This window comes from Hyperolius riggenbachi, chromosome 7 (genome assembly GCF_040937935.1).
Source record: "Hyperolius riggenbachi isolate aHypRig1 chromosome 7, aHypRig1.pri, whole genome shotgun sequence".
NCBI classification, from domain to species: Eukaryota; Metazoa; Chordata; class Amphibia; order Anura; family Hyperoliidae; genus Hyperolius; species Hyperolius riggenbachi.
Genome location: NC_090652.1, coordinates 215927260 through 215949589, shown reverse-complemented (window position 1 = coordinate 215949589; position 22330 = coordinate 215927260). Strand labels below are relative to the sequence as shown.

The 22330-nt window shown below is 42.7% G+C and overlaps 1 protein-coding gene across 1 annotated transcript in view; it reads left to right on the top strand.

Moving 5' to 3' along the window:
• Positions 1-22330, top strand: part of ADARB1 (adenosine deaminase RNA specific B1) — a 168750-nt gene that overhangs the window by 63246 nt on the left and 83174 nt on the right. Inside the window, exon 2 of the mRNA XM_068245211.1 lies at positions 4541-4593. The gene's annotated coding sequence lies outside the window, so the exon portion shown is untranslated. The remainder of the gene's footprint in view (positions 1-4540; positions 4594-22330) is intronic.

Below are 22330 nucleotides of genomic sequence, written 5' to 3'. Positions count from 1 at the left end.
TTTTTACTTTTGCTGGAAATATTTGTTTTTATGGCTTTATGCTCCCCACTTCCACCCCCAAGAAGTTAATGAGCCATACATGGTTTAATTGAACTAATTAATATCAAGCAGTTTTGATCATTAAAGTGAACCAGAGGTGAAGATAAACTGATGAGAGAAGCAATATTTGTATAATTATACTCCAAATTATTATTTTTTTAAGTATCCAAGGGTTTGTTTTTAAAACAAACTTAAAACAAATTTAAAAATGTACAAAGTTGGTTGAATGTTTTAAAGAGACTCTGTAACACAATTTTCAGCCCTATTTCTTCTATCCTATAAGTTCCTATACTTGTTCTAATGTGTTCTGGCTTATTGCAGCCTTTCCTAGTTGCATAGTGACTGTGTTATCTCTTATATATTCTAATCTTCTTTCCTCTGTCTGCTCTGTCGGGCTCAGGCACTCGGGCTGGAATGTGCTGGTCTGCTTGTGATGGGATGGAAGCTATAAACACCCTCTCCAGGCCCCCTCCAAGTTCTGTATGACTCACACACTGAGCTACTCTCAGCCTATCACATGCTGTTAGCAGCCATGTCTTTTTTGTAAACCCTGCCTAAAACTGGCAATTACAAGCCAGGATTGCAGCAGGGAGTGGCAGAAACAGCACGGAGGGGCCCAGGAGAACATAATGCATAGAATGGTATGCTTTTTTTTGTAAGAATTTTAGAGTACAGATTCTCTTTTTAAGGTCTCTAATCTGTGTCAGGCCCCTTTTACACTTAAAGAGAAACTCCGACCAAGAATTGAACTTAATCCCAATCAGTAGCTGATACCCCCTTTTACATGAGAAATCTATTCCTTTTCACAAACAGACCATCAGGGGGTGCTGTATGACTGATATTGTGGTAAAACCCCTCCCACAAAGAAATTCTGAGAATTGAACTTAATCCCAATCAGTAGCTGATACCCCCTTTTACATGAGAAATCTATTCCTTTTCACAAACAGACCATCAGGGGGTGCTGTATGACTGATATTGTGGTAAAACCCCTCCCACAAAGAAATTCTGAGTACGTACTCCTGGCAGATTCCTGTCTGTGAACCTTGCTGCATTGTGGGAAATGGCGGTTTACAGCTGTTTCCACCTGCCAAAAAACATGCAGCAGCTACATCACCTGCCAACAGTAAAAATGTCACCATGTAATGTCAGAATGTAAATCAGGGATTTTAAAAGATTTTTTTTTTTTACAATGGGCAAACACTGACTAAATCATTTATACATAATTATTGTAAAAATGAAGCACTTTTTTTTTTATTACTTTATTTTCACTGGAGTTCCTCTTTAATCAGTTGCTCTGTTTTTTCAAAGTAATGCCCATGTTTTCCTATGGCACAGTTCACACTTAACTGAAATCTTTTTCCCAATGCACTGCTATGGAAAAAATGCATACTAACACACACTAACGCATACCAACTGATTAAGTGTAAACTGGGCCTCAGGCTATTAAGTGCCCCAGAGTTTAAGGGGCCCATACACTGGTCGATTTCAGCAATCGATCAATTCTATAGAATCAATCAGAAATAGATTATTTCAAATCTTATCATTTTGGCCGATTTCGATGTATTTGATCTGTCTGACAGGATGGAAGATTTAGGTCGATCTGCTGATGGTAGCAGCATCCTACGGATTCAGTCCCTATTTGCTTTAATCCTTCCTGCAGCTCTTGTGGTATTATGTAGCCCATTAAGTCTTTAGGAGCATATTGTAGAGACATTAACTAGCTAAGTTATGGATCACACAAGACTTTGGCTGACTAAAGCAGTCTGTAGTGATTGTTTCCAATGACAGTCTATTATTTGCACATGAATCTCCCAACCCTGGCGCAGTCCCAATAGCATTGCATCAAGTTGTAGCCCATTCTATTGTTCTCAGCAATAGCTCACAATGGCAATTTTCCTCCCTCTGGTTTCCTGCTTCATAGGACAGGTAAAGTGGCGAATAAATGTTCTGGACAGTGATTATTCATACTTGTCAACCAAAACAATCATGACAGGACCATTGAAGCGTCAAGTTCAATATATGTACATCACTTACACTATAAAAATTACTAGACATACACAGAGGCAACACAAAAATTGTTCTTGACTACTCGACTCCACATCCCTAAGTCTAAAAAGTACAAAAAGTACAATAGGTTGCAGGCAAAAAAAACAGGCAATGAGTAATATACAACGAAGAAGAATTGCATTCACAAATCTTCCCCCAGTCAGCCTGATGCATGAGCTACAGGTACCAAGGTTCTCGAGGCCACTTGATCACAATAATTTGACCAGATATCCCAAATGAAAGCAAACTTATCTAGGGAGGCATAAAACAGTCTTATCAGAAAGTTTAATTATATTGAGGCGCTTCTTGCTAATTGACCCGGTTGGGCTACAGGGTATCCTGCATAGCACACCTCTATCCCCATTGGGTGTTGATCCACTCCACTGCTACTGCACAGTTATTGACACTGGGCTGAAATCAGATATGTCGTTATAGCAATGCTATTATGACAAGTCTCTGATGCAACACACATCTGAATAGGTGTTCCATTCAGTGGACAGAGACAGTGTATGGGCTTTCTCTCCACTACAGAGCCCTGTAATGTGAACCATCTGGCTGAATATGACTTTGGTAGACCCCTTGAAGGCTTCGGGAGTACTCTTGTCCCCATGTACTTCTAAAAACTAGCAGATCCATACTGCACATGTGTGAGTACAGATGTCTCTTTGGAGGCACTAGGGATGCAAGTACTTCCAAAGCCCTTCGAGGAGTCCCGAAAGTGCGGAATTTCAACACAGGACAGCATTGGACCAAGGGCATGCAGAGAAGAGAGCAAGGGGAAGGCTCTGTAGGATCCAGAGCCTTCCCTTTACATAGGTGAGTAGTTGTTTTTTTTTTTTTTTTCTTCTTCTGTTTGTTCAGAATTAAAGGACACCCGGGGCGAAAACAAACTAATAGAATAAATGATTGTATCTATCTTCCTTCTCCTATAAATTAAGATATTCCACAGTTTTATTCTGTTTAAATTACTTTTTAAGTTGTTTTTTTTAACTGATTTTGTTGTTTTTGCTCTGACACATTTATTGAAGTATGCCAGAGCTAAAATCTATGAACTATTGATCCTTTTTATCTCTCTCCTGCTCTCAGAAGTCATTTTTATGCTAGGAAAGTGTTTTATAGTTGGAATTTCTTATCAGTGAGGATCACACTGTAGTCACTTCCTGTCTGAGTCAGGACTGAGTCAGCCACTTAAATACCTGATCTTTAACTCTTTCAGGCAGAGAAAGAAAAAAAAAAGTAACACCGCATAGTTATTTGTGTGCTAGGCACTGTACATACACATGTCTATCTCATCATGTCACATGTCACTTCGGGTATCCTTTAAAAACCCTCAGTGGAAATGCTGTAGCTTTATTTGTTTGGGATGATAGATGCCTCAGTTTGTTTTTTGGTTTTTTTTAAATCAGTCATTTGATTGGGCTGTAGCATGGCAGCCTAGCTTATTTTTATTTTTTTTGTGGTGCAGGATTTCTTTACAGAAGTGCAACTTTACTTTTGCAAGTACGCAGTGTGAGACAAAAAAAAAAAAAAAAAAAAAGAAAAAACCCCAAAGGGCTGACCTTTAAATGCATGCAATTCTAGTTTTAAACAACCTTCCTCTCTGTTGAAGGTAGAGGCACAAGGCTAGAAAAAGTCTCAAGTTTGTTGTGTTTAGATCTGCGGTGGAGTACCGATCCTGCTGGCAGCAACAACTATTCTCTACTATTGCAGGAGGAATAGTGCAATATACAAGTCTAACTGCAGTGTGTGCAGTGGTTTAGCCTAGACTTCTAGGGTGCCAGACATTACCGGGAGAAAGAGAGCAAGACTGGTCATGTGACTGCTGCAAATTAGGAGTTCAGCTAATACAATATATAGAAAGGAATATTTCCTATGGGAGATGGTTGGGGGAAGAGCACAGGACTTTGCCTTTAAGATTTGCTTGCTCAATGCTTAGTGTTCTCGGTTTTAAAAAGAACACAAGATTTGACACGTGCATTTATGACAGGTTACCATACAGTTATTTAGAAACTGGCTTATATGTTTGTCTTCTAAACCTTTGCAGAAAATGTTACTGCATGATTTTATTTAAACAGCTTATCTTTTATTTTTCCTTTATTTTGTCAATAGATTTTAATCTCCCGTGCTGATTATTGCTTTCTATTGTATGTTTGCCTATGCGCACCCAATTTTTAACATGCAGGCAGTATGTTCACCTTGCTGCTGAAAGGAATAAATAGTTCTGATGTGTCACCCATTGTTTGTTATTCATTGATTGCTGTGCATGCAACAACATGTAGTGTTTGCATATTTACTAGCCTTCACCATGGTAGAATGTGACTGATTGCTCATTGCATATGTAAAATGGGATTGGAGCAGCCAACTCTTCTGCTCCGTGGAAGAGGATTACTGTTCTAGAGCCATCTGCTGTCAAATTCCAAAAATAGATTCCTTACGATTTTTTTTTTCCTTGTAGAGTGTGCTCACTGAAAGCCTGGTGTAATCCAGTATCTACGTGACACCTTGCAGGTATGTTGCCAGATTCCTTTTATGTTTCTGTTATTCTCATCCGTGCTACCTGATGCATTATTTATTTCTACTTGTATACATGTTGCAATACAAACCATTGAAGCAGAACTGAAATCAAGTATGCAACCTAGCACAGTGTTCTCCCCAGTGTCTTTTAGCCGGGTGCTCCACCCGGCTAGTTCTGGTGAGCACCCTTTCCCTCTTCCCCACACTTACCTTCCCTACACGTTTAGCCATCCATGCTTCCTGCACTAACTTCTTGCATCAGCTGCTTACCTCACCTCTGTGCAGCAATGCAACTCTGTGACTGGCAAGAGACCAGTGCGTCATCCTCACTGCTGCCACCCAGTGTAAATACAGATAGAAAGCATGCTGCTTTACAAATTAGATACCAGGCGGCAGCAGACAGCTCTACTTCTCCAGCCTCCTGTTAGTGCACGCTACTCTCAGCATCTCAAACTCTGTGCAGTCAGACAGGCAAGGCCTGGCTCCGCACAGCCTGTGACTGGCAGTGGACCAAGGGTTGGGGATCCCTTACATTTTAAAAGATCCATTTAAAAGTGATCATAACTTACTTTAGATGGACCAAGTGAATGGCTCAGGTGATCACAGCAATTTGCTCAGGTAACTTTAAGTTTCATTCAACTTAATTATTAAGATCTCTAGCGCTCATGAGTGGTTAACCACTTAAGGAACGGGCTTGTTTACGCAAATCTGTGCTGCGTGGGCTCTCCAGCCCACAGCACAGATCAGCAGGCGACCAAACCCCCCCCCCTTCCTTTTTCCCCACTAGGGGGATGTCCTGCTGGGGGAGTCTGATCGGCGCCGGCTATTTTCGTTCAGCGGGGCGGGGGGGGGGCGCTCCTTAAAGCCCCCCTCCGCAGCGAGGTTCCGCCTCCTTCCCCTTCCCTCCCTCTCCACCTTCCTATGGGTGGCACAGGACGGCGATCCGTCCTGCGCCGCCTCTGATAGACTTCAGATCCAATCAGAGGCCGGGGATCGCCGAACTCCTTTACGGCGCTGCTGCAGCAGCGCCGTATGATGTAAACAGCGGGGATTTCTTCCCCGCGTGTTTACATTTAGCCTGCGAGCCGCGATCTGAGGTTCGCAGGCTGTTCACGGAGACACCCGCCGTGAACTGAGCGGCCATTTCCATGGTAACACCACTTCGACCTGCCGACGCCTGTCGGCGTTAGGCGGTTAAAGGGTATCTTTGCGTTGTACCAAAATGTACTTCTACTATGCCATCATTATGTAAGTCAGTTTTTAACTGACTGTAATTACATTTTACCTTTTATCTTCAATCTGCACATATTAAATATTTGTAGGAATCTCACTGTAAGCCACAGTAAATAATATTAGGCTAAGTTCACTGTGGGAGCTATGTTGCCTTCCCTGTAAAAACAGGAACACAATGCAGGGGGAAAGTTGCATCGAATGTTATGGTTGTCATTTTACAGTGAAGCACACATTCAATGAAAAGTATGCTTCACTGCCAATGTTCATGTGTTATGCTGTAACGCAATACGTTGGTGTAACGATTGGTGTCAGCAAAACAGATTTTCTGATTATTGGTGATCTGCAGTATCACCAATAATACAGATGCTATACCTGATTATGTGGTGATCTGCTTAATCACCAATAATGCTAGTATAGCCAGACACAGGACAACCAATGTGAGATAGTGTTTGGTGCAACAGTAATGAGGAAGAGGAGATCTCCCGAGGAGCGGGTGACTCAGACAGTACTGCAACCAGTGGACACCTGAGGAGCAGGGACCACTGACTAGCTGCAGTATAGTCTTAATCGCCTGCTCCTCAGGTGATCATCCTTGCAGCACAGTGGACACCTGAGGAGCAGGTGTTACAGACAGTGCTGCAGCTGAGCTTCACCTGAGGAGTAGGTGAAGGCTACTACAGATCCCTCACCAGTGGCTAGGCCCACTGGTGAGGGCAGGAAGGTCAGACAAGCAGAGTAGGCAACGTACGTAGCTCTCAATCTTTGTGCAATAGAAGGACCAGGCAGAGCAGCAGCATGTAACTGCGCGGCAGAGGCCGCCGGCTGTTACGCGGAGATAGCCGCCATGCCGCTTGCCTCTGCGGCGGTATCTCCGCTCTCTATTACAGTTGGAATTCCAGAGTCAGTTGGATTGCATCACACCTAAAGTGCTCTAAAGGCTGCATAGGCTTACAATTGGGGTGTGATACTGCCCGTTACATTGCCTTCATTACATAGTACCATGACACTGATCATATCACCATGACTTATTATGATTCCCTCCCTTTGCATAAACCAGGAATTCTTCCTAACACCTTGCCAGCGTTGCCAACTCATCCCTTTAGGCTGCTTTCACAATGGGACGTTACAGGCGCACATTAGAGCAGCCTGTAACGCAGCCCAACTCACAGTAATGAAAAATCAATGGGCTGTTCAGTGCCCACGTTGTGTTACAGTGTAACGCTGGACGTTCAAAGAAAGTGCAGCATGCTGTGCGTTATATGTGGTTTTAGCTGCATTAGACTGTTTGCACATGCTTAATAAGGGGAGAGTCCTCTAGTGTTCCTAGCCACATGGCTAATATTCACTGCACTGTAGTGTTGTCCAGATCATGAACGATTCAGATCTTTGATCCGGATCTTTTTTGTGAGTCGAATCATCCGGATCATCACAATGAAGGATTCGGTTCACAGTGGCTGTCTGGAAGAAACAGGAACTGCAGTTTGTGCACAGTCTTCCTGCTGCATCTCTCCCTTCCTCATTATCACCCTCAATGTGCCTTCATTCTCCTGCACCTCTCACTCTGCTGCACCCCTGCTTCCTGCTTCCCTAGTAAAATGATTCAAAGATTCGCTTCAAAGATCCAGATCTTTTCAATGATCTGATTCGAATCATCCGAATCATTGAAAAGATCCGGACTTCCCAGGATAGCACTAAGAGGCTCAATCTGACGTCCAACTTCCACACCACCATGCATTGCGTTAGGGGCACGTTATGCGACCTTAACGTCCCCTAAAACGCAACGTCTTGTTGTCAAAGCGGCCTTAAAGAGGAACTGTGGCGAAAATCTTAAATTTAAAACACATACAAATGAGTACGTTTTTTCCTGAGTAAAATTAGCCATAAATTACTTTTCTCCTATGTTGCTGTCACTTACAGTAAGTAGTAGAGATCTAACATTACCGACAGGTTTTGGACCTGCCCATCTTCTCATAGGGGGTTCTCAGGGTTTTCTTTATTTTTAAAAGCACTTAGTGAATGGCAGTTGCTCTGTCCAACAGCCAAATTAGTGTGCAGGGAGGCTGGCCAGCATCTTTGTATAAATCATTTTCTGGGAATGTCTTTCTATAGAATAAAGGCCATGCTAAGAATCCCCCATGAAGAGATGGACTAGCCCAAAACCTGTCAGTAATGTCAGATTTCTACTACTTGCTGTAAGTGACAGCAACATGGGAGAAAAGTAATTTATGGCTCCTTTTTTACTCTAGGAGAATTGAACTTCTTATTTGTATGTGTTTTAAATTTTCAGATTTTCGCGACAGTTCCTCTTTAACCACTTGCCGACCGCCCACTACCAATAGGCGGCGGCAGCAAAGTGGCACCCCCAGGACCTCGTAATTCCGAAAGGCGGCAGCACCTGGGGGACTAATTAGCCGGGGATCGTGCACAGGGATGCGTGTGCATCCGCCGGCATTAGGCTCCGCCCACCCGCCAGCCATTTAGCAGCGCCTGCGTGTTGTAAGCACTCCGATCTCCCCTGCAAAAGTGTATAATACACTTTGTAATGTATGCAAAGTGTATTATACAGGCTGCCTCCTCCCCTGGTGTCCCAGTGATCGAAGGACCACCAGGGGAGGAGGCAGCTGTGTATGTAGACACACACACACTGATCCTGCCCCCCTCAGACCCCCCCTGATCACCCCCTCAGACCACTGTTTGCACCCAATCACGATCTGTCAACGCTATATTTTAGATTCTGTCCTGATAACCCCCCACACCCTCAGATCCTCCCCAGACCCCCCCCCCCCCCATGTACTGTATACATGTAATCTCCCTTGTAATCACCCACTGATCACCTGTCAATCACCACCTGTCACTGCCACCCATCATACCCATCAGATCAGACCCTCATCTGCCCCCCCCCCCCCCCCCGATCATCTCGCCAGTGCATTGCTTGCATCTATTCTCCCCTGTAATCACTCCCTGAGGCACCAATCAATCACCTCCTGTCACCCCCTAGCACTCCTACCCATCAGATCAGGCACTAATCTGCCCCCTGCGGGCTTCTGATCACCTGGCCAAACCCTTACCCGCCCCACCGCAGTGACAGAATTTTTTTTTCTGATCACTGCCAAAAAACACTGTACAATAACTGTGGTGCTATAAGGATCAGTTTTTAATTTTTTTTTTTATTTTTTTTTATATCAACTCAGTGACCACAGCTTTCTACTTCACAAGTACTCCCTTTTGCTAGGTAGGTGCTCTTTTTCATTGGTAGTCTCAGAGGAATACCCCCTAAATTTAGCAGTCCACCATGGCAAAAAAGGGGTATTCCGCTGAAGAGGCCGTCGAGATTCTGGCCCAGCGGGGTGAGTGCGATTGGGAAGCCTCATCCGATGAATCATCCTGGTCAGAATACGAACCGGTGAACAGCAGTGGCTCTCTGACCGATAGCAATGACGAGGCTGAGGTCCCGGTTAGAGCCAGGCGTACCACACCCCATGTCATTGGACCGCAGGATCAGACTCTGGGGCAGCAGAGTGGTGCTAGCGCTGATCCGAGTTTTCTTGGTGAGGCATGCACCAGCAGCGTGGCATCTCCTGGACCTAGCACCAGTACTACCGTAGACCCTGGTGAAGTGGCAAGCACCAGCATGGTAGTAGAAACTGGTTCGGTGGCTTGTGCATTAAGACCCGAGTCGCAGCCACCAGCAAAACGGGCCCATACTACCCATAGTCTCCCAGAGGTGCTGGCAAACCCCAATTGGCAATCCCCTTGTTCCGCCACACCTGTACTGCCCCCTTTCACCGCCCAGTCTGGAGTCTAGGTGGAGACAGATAATCTAGGATTGGCCCTAGACTTTTTTTTATCTGTTCTGCAACGTGCATCTCTACGACTTCATTGTGGCTGAGATCAACCGTTATGCCACACAATATGTAACCGCTAATCCGAGAAGCTACCATGCCCAGCCTTTTCGGTGGAAACCACTCTGTTTCCAAACTTAACATTTTTTTGGGCCTTCTAATTAACATGGGTCTAGTCAAAAAGAATGTATTGCGGTCTTATTGGTCTACGCACCCAATACATCACATGCCCATGTTCTCTGCTGCCATGTCCAGGTCACGATTTGAGAACATCCTGCGCTTCCTGCACTTCAGTGCCAATACAACCTGTCATCTAAGAGGCCTCCCTGCTTATGACCGGTTCCACAAAATTCGGCCCCTCATAGACCTGTCATCAAAATTTGCAGATGCTTATACCCCTGAACAGTCATTTTGAGGTATTTTGTTTCCAGACTACTCCTTATGGTTTTGGGCCCCTAAAATGCCAGGGCAGTGTTGGAACTCCACAAGTGACCCCATTTTAGAAAGAAGACACCCCAAGGTATTCCGTTAGGTGTATGATGAGTTCATAATTTTATTATTTTTTTTTGTCACAAGTTAGCGGAAAATGACACTTTGTGAAAAAAAAAAAAACAATAATCAATTTCTGCTAACTTGACAAAAAATAAAATCTTCTATGAACTCGCCATACTCCTAACGGAATAGCTTGGGGTGTCTTAAATGGGGTCACTTGTGGGGTTCCTATACTGCCCTGGCATTTCAGGGGCCCTAAACCGTGAGGAGTAGTCTGGAAATCAAATGCCTCAAAATGACCTGTGAAATCCTAAAAGTACTCATAGGACGTTGGGCCCCTTAGCGCACCTAGGCTGCAAAGAAGTGTCACATGTGGTATCGCCGTACTCAGGAGAAGTAGTATAATGTGTTTTGGGGGTGTATTTTTACACATACCCATGCTGGATGGGAGAAATATCTCTGTAAATGGACAATTGTGTGTAAAAAAAATAAATAAATAAAATAAAAAATTCTTACTTACAGAGATATTTCTACCACCCAGCATGGGTATGTGTAAAAAATACACCCCAAAACAGATTATACTATTTCTCCTGAGTACGTCGATACCACGTGTGTGACACTTTTTTGCAGCCTAGGTGCGCTAAGGGGCCCAAAGTCCTATGAGCACCTTTAGGCTTTACAGGGGTGCTCATAAATGACCCCATTCTGGAAAGTAGACACCCCAAAGTATTCAGAGGGGCATGGTGAGCCCCTGGCAGATTGCATTTTTATTTTTTTTGTCACAAGTTAGCAGAAATGGAAACTTTTTTTTTTTTTTGTCACAGTGTCATTTTCCGCTAACTTGTGACAAAAAATAAAATGGTTTATGAACTCACTATGCCTCTTAAGCTAAGTACACATGAGCTACATTTGTAGCTGTCGCTAACACACGGGAGCGTGTGCGCGACAGCTCGGTGACAGCTCGTCGCCAAGTCCCTCTACATCCACATGGCAGCAGAGGGATTAGCGATGCGGCGGAAGCTGTCGCCGACAGCTCCACTGGGCGACTGTTCTGGGCGCGCGCATCATACACACGGGCGACCTGTCGCCGCAACACGCGCGTGCCACGTGGTTGCGCCGACACCCGTACCCAGTGTGTATGAGCCATTAGTGAATACTTTGGGATGTCTTCTTTCCAAAATGGGGTCATTTGGGGGTTTTTATACTATCCTGGAATTCTAGCACCTCATGAAACATGACAGGTGCTCAGAAAAGTAAGAGATGCTTCAAACTGGGGAAATTCACTTTGCACCATAATTTGTAAACGCTATAACTTTTACCCAAACAAAAAACAATGCTATAAATGTCTATTTATTGATCAGACATGTAGCACAATAAGTTTAGACAAATGTATATAGAAATTTTACTTTATTTGAAAAATGTCAGCACAGAAAGTAAAAAAAATCCTATTTTTGACAAAATTCATGCCTATTTTGATGAATATAATGAAAAGTAAAAATCACAGCAGCAATCAAACAGCACCAAAAGATAGCTGTATTAGTAACAAGAGGAGGTAAAATTCATCTAGATAGTAGGTTGTATGACTGAGCAATAAACCGTTAAAGCTGCAGTGGTCTGATCTTGTCTAGTTTTGATGTGGTTTAGGTGCTGCTTGTGGTCTGAGTAGCCCCAGAGCCTGCATAACTGTCCTGATTTAAAGAAATAACTTGACAACCTGGATCTTGACATTTTCAATATCTGTACAGCTGCCTCTGTAGTTCCGAATGATCCACTAGGGCATTTTTGGCTGCATTTTGGGATCACAGACAATCACTGGCATTTCCCAAAAACGCTTCACCAATGTATCAAAATGGGGCTGAGCCCTCTAGTGCAATTGCAATTAGGGTTAATTGCAATCGCAGGACATGCAGCATTTTCAGTGCGTTTGCACTCAATGCAATACAGTTCAAAGCGATTGGGGGGAGAGCGCATAGTTATTTATTCTTACTGGGTGTCCCGATATCTGGCTTTAGTCTGTAGCAGAAGAGGTCACAAGCACTTCTCTGATTTTGTCCTAAAGAAGCACCTAGGACCCTCTTCCTTTACAGCGCGACACTACAGATGGAAGCAGGAAATCCGGACACCTGGTGAGTTTTTAATAGGGCTTATTTTTTAGAACAAAAAAACACAAACTCTGAAGTGCTTTAAATCAGCGGAAAACGCGACTGCAATCACCTTAGGTATCGCCGGACACAGCAATGCCTAGTGCATTCCAGCCCTAACAAGGGTTCCGCCTTGTACAGCTAATCACTCATGGAGGAGGAGGGACATTTTTGGCAGCCATTACAGCAGAGAGTACAGATTTTAGGCTTTAAAAATTCAAATTGGAAGTCTTTGAGTCAGTTTTACAAATATATGTTTCAGATTTTCATTTAAAAACGGGCAGAAAAAAACTTTTGCAGCACTGTTGTTTATAGCAATTTTTTTTACTGTAAAGAGAAATTTAATGAATCACTGAGTTTCATGTTTTGTTTTATGGCTGATTTTTATATAGTATTACTTTTTGCCTTGTGATACATTTTAACAGGTTTTTGGAACATCTGTTTTAAATTATCTTTAATGATTCCTAAAATAGGAGGCATTTGCTTCTGAACGCCTAGCACTCTCTGCCTTAGCCATGTAAGTTATGCAATAACAACAGATGGTATAATGGTGAGGTAGATTAATGTATAGCTCTGCATTTGTGCTGTCAGGATTAAAGTATTTTTTCTTATCAGACTGAGAATAAGAAAATGATGATGTGCTATGCAGAACTCGGCCTCACATAGCATTAATAGCATTAATGCTTTACTTGTTAACAGTCTGTTCTGTTCATAATCCACAAATCCCTTTCTTATAATCATTCATTCATTTTTTATTTTTGCGTGACTGCCTTTCTCCGGTATAGATAGATGGACATGGTTAGTTTAGATTGCTATTTTTTTTCCGTGTGTGTGTAAAATGTTAGAACAAATTTACAAACTGCTTAAAGAAAATTACTCCTCTTGTCTCACCCATAATATCTAGTGCAGTTCAAATAAAATTAGCTTGGACCTCTGGAGTTGTGGAAGCGGTCTGAAAAAGAATGCAGGGTTCGGATTTACCATAAGGCACTGGCACCTTTTGAGTTGTTGATAATAGGCTGCTATGTATTGTTCTTGGAGATAATTTGTCAGTTTTGTATTCCTTGTTGACACTTAGAGCCCAAGCTTTTTCTATTTTTATTACGTGCCTGCAGTAGCCTGATGTTGGAAAGGCGGCTCACGGCGGTGAGGTAACTCACCCGTCTTAGCATTCCGCTGATGAGATCTCCCCTCAGTCAGGGGCACCTCAAGCTACTTAATATTCAGGGTACATCTGGCTACCTAAAAGGAAGGGGCACCTGTAGCTACCTACACTGTGCAGGGGAACTAGGGAAGAGGCGACAGCTGGGACAGCCAGCACACTTGCGGTGCATTTCGGCCGGGGTTTGTAAGATCACGGTGGGTGAAGCCTAGGGTGCCAAGACATCTGTGCCTATAGGCTCCTGTGATGTAAATCCAGGCCTGAATGAATGCATTGGGGATGTCTACCTCCATCTTGGGCCATCCCACACACAAACCTTTTCATGCTTTTGGCCGCTCCTTTGGTTTCAGTCATGTGCTAGTATCGTGCTCCCTTAACCATAAAATGGATCCACTCAGTATCTTGCATGTTAATGGGTGCTGTCTGAAAGGTGATACACCACCACCTTTTCCAACATGTTAGTCTGTACGACTGTAAAAAATAATTTTGTCCTAAGGTTGCCAGCATGCGCGCCAAGCACAACAGAGGGAGGGACACAGAATGACACGGACATTTTTATCTACCTTTTTTTTTCCCCTCAAGCTGAACACCCAAAATTGATGAGAAAAGACGGTTAGCCTTAAAACAAGGGGTGCCGCTGACATGCTGCCTATTATTGCACCTTTTTTTTTTTTTTTTATGAACCCAAGGTGAAGGTAAACTGACAAAAACAATTATTTATCATCCTCCTAATTTTTTTTATTATTTTTAGATATCCCATGGCTTTATTTTATATTTAAAGTGATACTGAGTAGGTTTAAAAACACCATTTGTACTTACCTGGGGCTTCCTCCAGCCTACTGTAGGCCACGAGGTCCTGCGCATGCGCAGTTCTCTAACTCTGAAGCACGCATGTGCAAGACTCATGCCAGCCAGCGTGATGACGCATAGCGGCCGGCTTGATGACTTGTAACATGCGCAGTGGGGAGTCGTACTGGTGACTTCAGGTGGAAGTCGCCAATTAACGGAGCTTGCAGCGGGACCAGGAGAGGATGGTGGGGACCTCCTGTACAAAGTACAAATGGTGAATTTTAAACCTGCTCCGTATCACTTTAAACATTTTTAAAGTAAGTATGGACAGTGAGTTGACATGCAGAATTCTTCTGCAAAGCATCTGACCACTGTGAACAGGGCCTGAATGGTTTGTTACTTCTGCTCAGTGGCAGCCTAATAACTGCCCCAGAGTTGGAGATAAAATACATGAACTATTGCATTTTCTCTCTGCTGGCAGAAGTAGATTCTGCCAGGAAAACTTTTATGGCTATAATTTGCTTATCAGTGATGTTTACTATATTCCCGATAAGTTACCAACAAGACAGAAGCTGTCACTTCCATGCCTAGAAATTGACACTACCAGGTGGCAAAATAAAATGGCCATAATACAGAATTATTCATTTATCATACATAAGGGCTTGTCTCACATTGGAGCACGACATTTTGTGAAATCTCTTTTCCCCCCTCCTCCCCTCCACAAACAGTAAAGCCTTTCTCTAAAAATGTCTAATGCTATATATAGATATATTTAAAAGCAAAAACGGATATTTTGTTAAACAAGCAGAAAAGGTGGCTGGGAAAGATGGAGAATATTGATTTCCACCGTGTAAAGCAGCCTCATTTAAGGAGAAAACAGTTGTGTTTTGGTCAAGACAAAAGTGACCCTTCTGCCACAAGCTGAATGAGCAACCAATTTTTAGAACAATGTGCTGTTTTTAAACTGATTACATGCTACCATCTTGTGGTAGAAACAGAAATGGCAACTCCCATTGTCGACACTGAACAGTAGTTCACTCATTTATGTAGTAGTAGACGTTATATAGTATGATGCTTCTCAGAAAATGTTAGCTCAATCTCTTACATTTAGAGGCAAAATGCATGAATTTGAAAACTAAGATGTTGGTGTCACTACTGCAAACATGCAAAGCCACAGTGTTTTCTCAATGCTAATTATATCATTGCAGTCCTTATCTGCAAGATATCTGAAACTTGAAAAAGGTTATAGCAGATCAGCACTGAGTGAAAACTGCTTGGGTATTGCATTTACCTCTGGTATGCACAGTATCAGAACCGGATATCACTGCGCTCTGTAGCAGAACTCAGAAGGGACCTGAAATTAGAGGAATATAGAGGCTGAAATATTTAATTCCTTTTAAACTATGCAAAAGCCTGCTTCTAGTACTCTTAGCCATAGACCGTGAACAAGCATGCTGATCAGGTGCTCTGACTGAAGTCTGACTAGACTAGGTTAGCCACATGCTTGTTTCTGGTGTGCGATTCAGGGCCAGTGCAGAGTTTACATTGCTCAGTTGCATGTCGACTCAGCTCATACCATTCTATGGGGTTGTTAACAGTACTGCATTGTAACAGATTGCTTTGCTCATACTCTTTGCATGCAGGTTTTGTATTACTGCCTATGTCCATTGCAGATCACACTTATAACACATGCGTTATGCAACTGGCCACTGTGAATCCAGCCTCACACTACTGATGCCAAAAAGTTGAGCAGTTATTGTTTGTTTAAAAGGACATAGTGATGGTCATGTCTAGGAGAACTCATGGAGAATCATGTGATCTGTTTGATCAGCTGATAGATTTGCAAATCTCTGGTTTGCTGTGATCATGTCCTGCTTGGCACATGCTTATGTCAAGACATTATATTGCGCTTTTTTTCCTGGCTGACTCAAAGTGCTAGAGCTACAGCCACTAGGATGCGGTATAGGTAGCAGCAGTGTTAGGGAGTCTTGCCCAAGGTCTCGTAGTGATTAGGTGCTGGCTTGTCTAGAAAATCAGGGTCTTGCAAATCTGTCACTAGACCAAATAACGCATGCTTCTCCAGGAGTTCTCCCAGGCATGACCATCACTAGACATAAATATGGCAGCCTCAAAATGCCACACACTTCAGGTTTGTTTGTGTGCTTGGCACTGTACGTACAAATGTCTCTGTGCTGTCCAACTTCATGGGCATGGAGGAGGACCATCTTTTTTTTTTTTTTTTTTTTTTTCCCTAAACTACATAATGGAGGGCCGACTTAAAGAATAGGGTTCTTGCTAGCACAACGTCCCCCCACCTTCCCCAAGGGGAAAAAAGAACACAATCCGGCAGCAGTTTACCACAAAATGCACAAGATCTGGCAGCAGTTTCCCAATTAAATGTGCATTGTATGGATAAGCTGCCAGATCTTGTGCATTTTATGGGGAAATGGTTTCCCCCAAAAATGCAGTTATATTGGCAGCATACAGATTACCCCCCCCCCCCCCCCACGCCTTCAAAAAAAAAAAAATACACGTTAGGGAGCGTTTCTTAATCGCAAAAATGATCAACTCACCTAGCAGATGACTCCTCGGGCGCCGATCTCCAGTCACGTGCACAGCAGCTTCGGTGGTAAATCTCCTGCCTTGCTCTGAGCCAGCCGGTATTGACTTCTGGGTGATGCGGTACAAGTGTGTATCACTCCGCATCATCTCGGAACTTCTTTATAGCTGGGCCAGCGTGGGCTAAGATCGCTTTGCTGCCGCTCTGCCTTCCCGGTCCTCAGAGAAGAGCCAGCGGCTGGCAGGCCACCAGTTGGACACCGCTGGTCTATCTCCTCATGTCACTTTTAGTTCAGATAGATTTAGATAAACAGCAGCCCAAAATAGTCTGATGTAAAATGTGCTTAATTCAGATGCAAAACAGAGGTAATTACTTTTTTTTCTTCAATAAAATCATCATTATCGGCAGTGTTTCTTGACCTTTTTTTTTTTTTCTGTTGGCTTCCATTTACTCTTCAGTACTTTAGGCTGTATTTGACTAGCTGTTGTTGGCATATTTGAGTAGAATTGCACAGATAACTGCAGCATTTTTTTATACTTCTAATGTGGGAAAATGGTAGGGTCCAGGCACACTTTTTTTTAAGCATATGGTAATCTTAAGTGGGAGTAGCATACTTTTTGAAAATGTGACTGAAACAGCTCTTGCTTACATTTGCTTAGGAACGGATAGGAAGCTGCAGTGTCTTGTCAAGTGGTTCCAACTCAAAATGGAAATTGAGGCTGGGACCACACTTTGAGCAGAAATGCATTTTTTCCCCCCCAGTTTTATTCCATTTGTGCATTTTTGTTTTTGTGTTAATATTTTAAATTCAACAAGAGAAAAAATACTTTGTTTTGGCTACAGTAGTTTTTGTTTTCCCATGGGAAAGCATTGAATGCAAATTTAATGTGATTTGCATGCAAAAATGCAGGAAGAAAACAAAAAATTGCATTTGAAATCGCACACACACGCCATTTTTCTGTGGCCCAAAGACATTGTGTGATTTTTAGCAAAAGCATGCCTTTCTGACAAGTGTTCTCCCTGACTAAAATAATACCAGTTTCCTCACAGCCCTGCTGATCACTGTGGCTGTAGTAGTGTTTGAATCAAACGCCTGAAAAAGCATGCAGCTAATCCAGTCTGACTTCAGTCAGAAACCCCTGATCAGGGTCTATGGTTAAAAGTATTAGAGCCGTAGGCTGTGTTGGACAGTCACACAATGTACGGCAGCCTCCCCTATCCCTCTCGCTTCGCGTGTATTTAAAGCATGGATATGGAGGCTGACATATTTATTTCCTTTTAAACAATGCACATTGCCTGGTTGCCCTGCTGATCCTCTGAAGCTAAAACGTTTAGCCATCGATCCTGAAAAAGCATGCAGATCAGAAGCTTCTGAAGTCTGACTGGATTAGCTGCATGCTTGTTAAGTGTTTGATTCAGACAATACTGCAGCCAAAGAGATCAACAGGGCTGCCAGGCAACTAATATGTGTTAAAAGTAAACAAAACTGACAGCCTCCATATCCCTTTCAGTTCAATTGTCCCTTTACTTATGCCAGTGTTAGGCTGAAGAGGATGTTATCTTGTCTGCAGAGGACTCACTGAGAGTACAAGAAAGAGAAGTGTAGGCTCACAGACATCCTATGGAATTATTCTGCCCATATCCAAGAACAAATATTATTTTATTTAAAATGTTCATTTGGATCAGCAGGATAGCCAGGCAATCTGCATTGTTTAAGTCACTGTGTATTTTATTCATTTTTTCACTTCCTGATCATGGTGTTTGGCTCAGTGATCAGGGGGTCAGGAGCCAATGAAATCTGTGCCTCAGAGTTGTGGAGCGGAGCTGTTTTTAGACAGCTGAGTTCTATGCCAGCGGGGGATGCACAATTGTGTCCCGCGCACAGGATACAGTGGTGTTAACACTATGGCACATGAGGCTTCTTAACTGCACGTCGCCCCGAGGCATCCCCCATAGCACTCAGTGACCCAAAACAAGGATGCTGATTGGGATCCCTGACTCCACTGTCCATGACTTATTCCGGTTGTGATGCTCTAGTGTAGACAGAACCTCTGCCTGTTTGCACACTCTTTTGGCAGTTGGACTGAGCAACTGCCAATCACTAAGTGCTTTTGAAATAAAGAAAACCCTGTGAATCCCCCACGAGGAGACAGGCTAGTCCTAAACCTGTCAGATTTCTACTACCTGCTGTAAGTGACAGCAACATGGGAGAAAAGTAGTGTTTAGCTCATTTTACTCTGGGAGAAATGTACTTGTATGTTCTTGTACTTGTTGAATGTGTTTACATGTATTTTATATTTTACCATTTTTGCCATAGTGGTCCTTTAAGCCCCATTACTTAGAGCTGTTTAAGCAAATTAGGATGCTTTGTTAGGTTTTCTATTGTCAGCATAAAAAAAGGGGCTGTGAAATGGATTTTTTTTTGTAGGTTTGGCCACTAGATGGTGCAATTGTACAGTGTTGCCAGAATTGATACAAGTGGCTGTACTGAAAGTTCAGTTTTGGCTGAATAAACCACTTTTTACCAGGTTTGGGTAAGAAGTGATCTTAATGGGAAGATATATTTGTGACAGCATGTCATGAGCTATGAAACTGTCGTGTTCCCAAAGCTGTGCAATTTAGGAAGATTTCCCTAGCTTTTCAAATAATTTTTTTTAATTATTATTTTTATACCTGTCCAATCTGCAAGTATTCACTGCTGAAACCTCTGACAAATTATGATTTTAAAATGACCATTCTCAGCTGTTGCTTGCTGACAAAGGTGTCATTATAAAGGAAGAGAAATCTAAAGAATCTCCATTGCTGGTCCCTGCTTTTTTGGTGGAATAGTAGTGCTCAATGCAAACCTGTAGCCCAGTGTAAACCTATAGGAAGTACTCTGGACATCCGTGCTAAAGAAAGTTTCAGTTGTACCTGGTAGCCCTTTCAAACACAGCATTAATCATAAGTTAACAAGATATATATGAGGAAGCTAATCTGATTTTGTCAACGTGCGGCCGTTAACTATGAATTTTTCTTCCTGCAGCCCCCCTTAGGGTGCATACACACATCAGACCATAGTCTTTAGAAAATGAAAGCTCACAGACCAATTTTACCCCCTTCCGTGTAGTATGAGAGCCATACCTACACAGTCTATTCTATTGAGCTGAACTATTGATCGTTTCAAACGACTATAGTCGCATGTGTGTACGCACCTTAAAGCGGAATATAACCCTGCATTTCAACTTTGCTCTAAAACATTATTTACAGTATATTATATGCAACCAGCATTTTTTTTTTTTTTTTACTAGACCAGCATTGGAAGGGTTACACAGAGTTTTAAAGTTCCTGGAGATTTCTGCAGATGCATCCGAAGCTGAAATAGATACATTTTGTTTACATAAATGTATTTAAGTGTTTGAATGTTACACACTTTGGCTGTCCTCCAGCTCAGTCAGAGAGATGAGTCACATTCAACACTTAGATACATTTATGTAAACAAAATGTATCTATTTCAGCTTCGGATGCGTCTGCAGAAATCTCCAGGAACTTTAAAACTCTGTGTAACCCTTCCAATGCTGGTCTAGTAAAAAAAAAAAAAAAATGCTGGTTGCATATAATATGCTGTAAATAATGTTTTAGAGCAAAGTTGAAATGCAGGGTTCTATTCCGCTTTAAGGCTACATACACACTTGAGATAAGTCTTTGGAAAAGGCAAGATCAAAAACCAATTTTACCCCATTCCATGTAGTATGAGAGCCATACCTACACAGTCTATTCTATTGAGCTGAACTCCCCATCAGATATAAATCTTTGCAAGATGCTGCACACAAAGATGCTGTACACATTCAAAAGATCGGTATCTGCAAAACATATACAGGAAAATTGTAGGAGGCGCCCTTGTTGTAGGTAGAATGGTGTTTGTACACAGTGCAGTGTATAATGGTTAAGTAAAACCGCCTACCTTATGAACCGACACTTCACTCAGTAGGGGTAACGAATAACATTTATTGATAGAATGCACTCAGGACAACGCGTTTCACGGCATAAACCGCTTCATCAGGTCTATACATGGTGCTGATCTTAGGAGTAAACGGACTGGGCGCCAAAAGTTTTGGCGCCCAGTCCGTTTACTCCTAAGATCAGCACCATCTAGTGTACAAACACCATTCTACCTACAACAAGGGCGCCTCCTACAATTTTCCTGTATATGTATAGCATCCCACTCAGCTGGAGTGCTATTCTTGCCACAAGTTTGTGGTAAGAAACTTTTTCCTAAGGAGCTGCGACCTTCTATCCCAAAGACCGAGTGGGGACGGGACTTCCCCACATGCGTACTTAAGTGGTTGCCTATCAGCAACCCACACTTGTGAGTAGGTTTTTATCTACTTCTATACTGATTTGCGAAGTTAATACACTATAGGGGCTCCCGGTGTCTCTGTGGTTTTTTTCGTTTGTTATCACAGCTCCCAGTATCTGCAAAAGATCAGTATCTGCAAAAGATCAGTATCTGCAAAAGATCAGTATCTGCAAAAGATCAGTATCTGCAAAAGATCAGTATCTGCAAAAGATCAGTATCTGCAAAAGATCAGTATCTGCAAAAGATCAGTTCCTGCAAAAGATCAGTTCCTGCAAAAGATCAGTTCCTGCAAAAGATCAGTTCCTGCAAAAGATCAGTTCCTGCAAAAGATCTGTTCCTGCAAAAGATCTGTTCCTGCAAAAGATCTGTTCCTGCAAAAGATCTGTTCCTGCAAAAGATCTGTTCCTGCAAAAGATCTGTTCCTGCAAAAGATCTGTTCCTGCAAAAGATCTGTTCCTGCAAAAGATCTGTTCCTGCAAAAGATCTGTTCCTGCAAAAGATCTGTTCCTGCAAAAGATCTGTTCCTGCAAAAGATCTGTTCCTGCAAAAGATCTGTTCCTGCAAAAGATCTGTTCCTGCAAAAGATCTGTTCCTGCAAAAGATCGGTTCCTGCAAAAGATCGGTTCCTGCAAAAGATCGGTTCCTGCAAAAGATCGGTTCCTGCAAAAGATCGGTTCCTGCAAAAGATCGGTTCCTGCAAAAGATCGGTTCCTGCAAAAGATCGGTTCCTGCAAAAGATCGGTTCCTGCAAAATGCATTCATAGTCTATGATATCTGCAGATCCTCATACACACCTTGTTTAACTGACATTCGTCTGCAGATCAGACAATCATCTGCAGATCCATCCTGGTGGATCTGATCTGCAGATGAATGTCTAGTAAACAAAGTGTGTATGAGGATCTGCAGGTATCGTAGACTATGAAGGCATTTTGCAGGAACAGATCTTTTGCAGATACTGATCTTTTGAATGTGTACAGCATCTTTCAAAGATTTCTGTCTGATGGGGAGTTCAGCTCAATAGAATAGACTGTGTAGGTATGGCTCTTATACTACATGGAAGGGGGTAAAATTGGTCTGTGATCTTGAATTTTCCAAAGACTATGGTCTGATGTGTGTATGCACCCTTAGTTGCTGTAGAGTAGTAGGTAAATGCTTAGCATTTTTACCTTACAG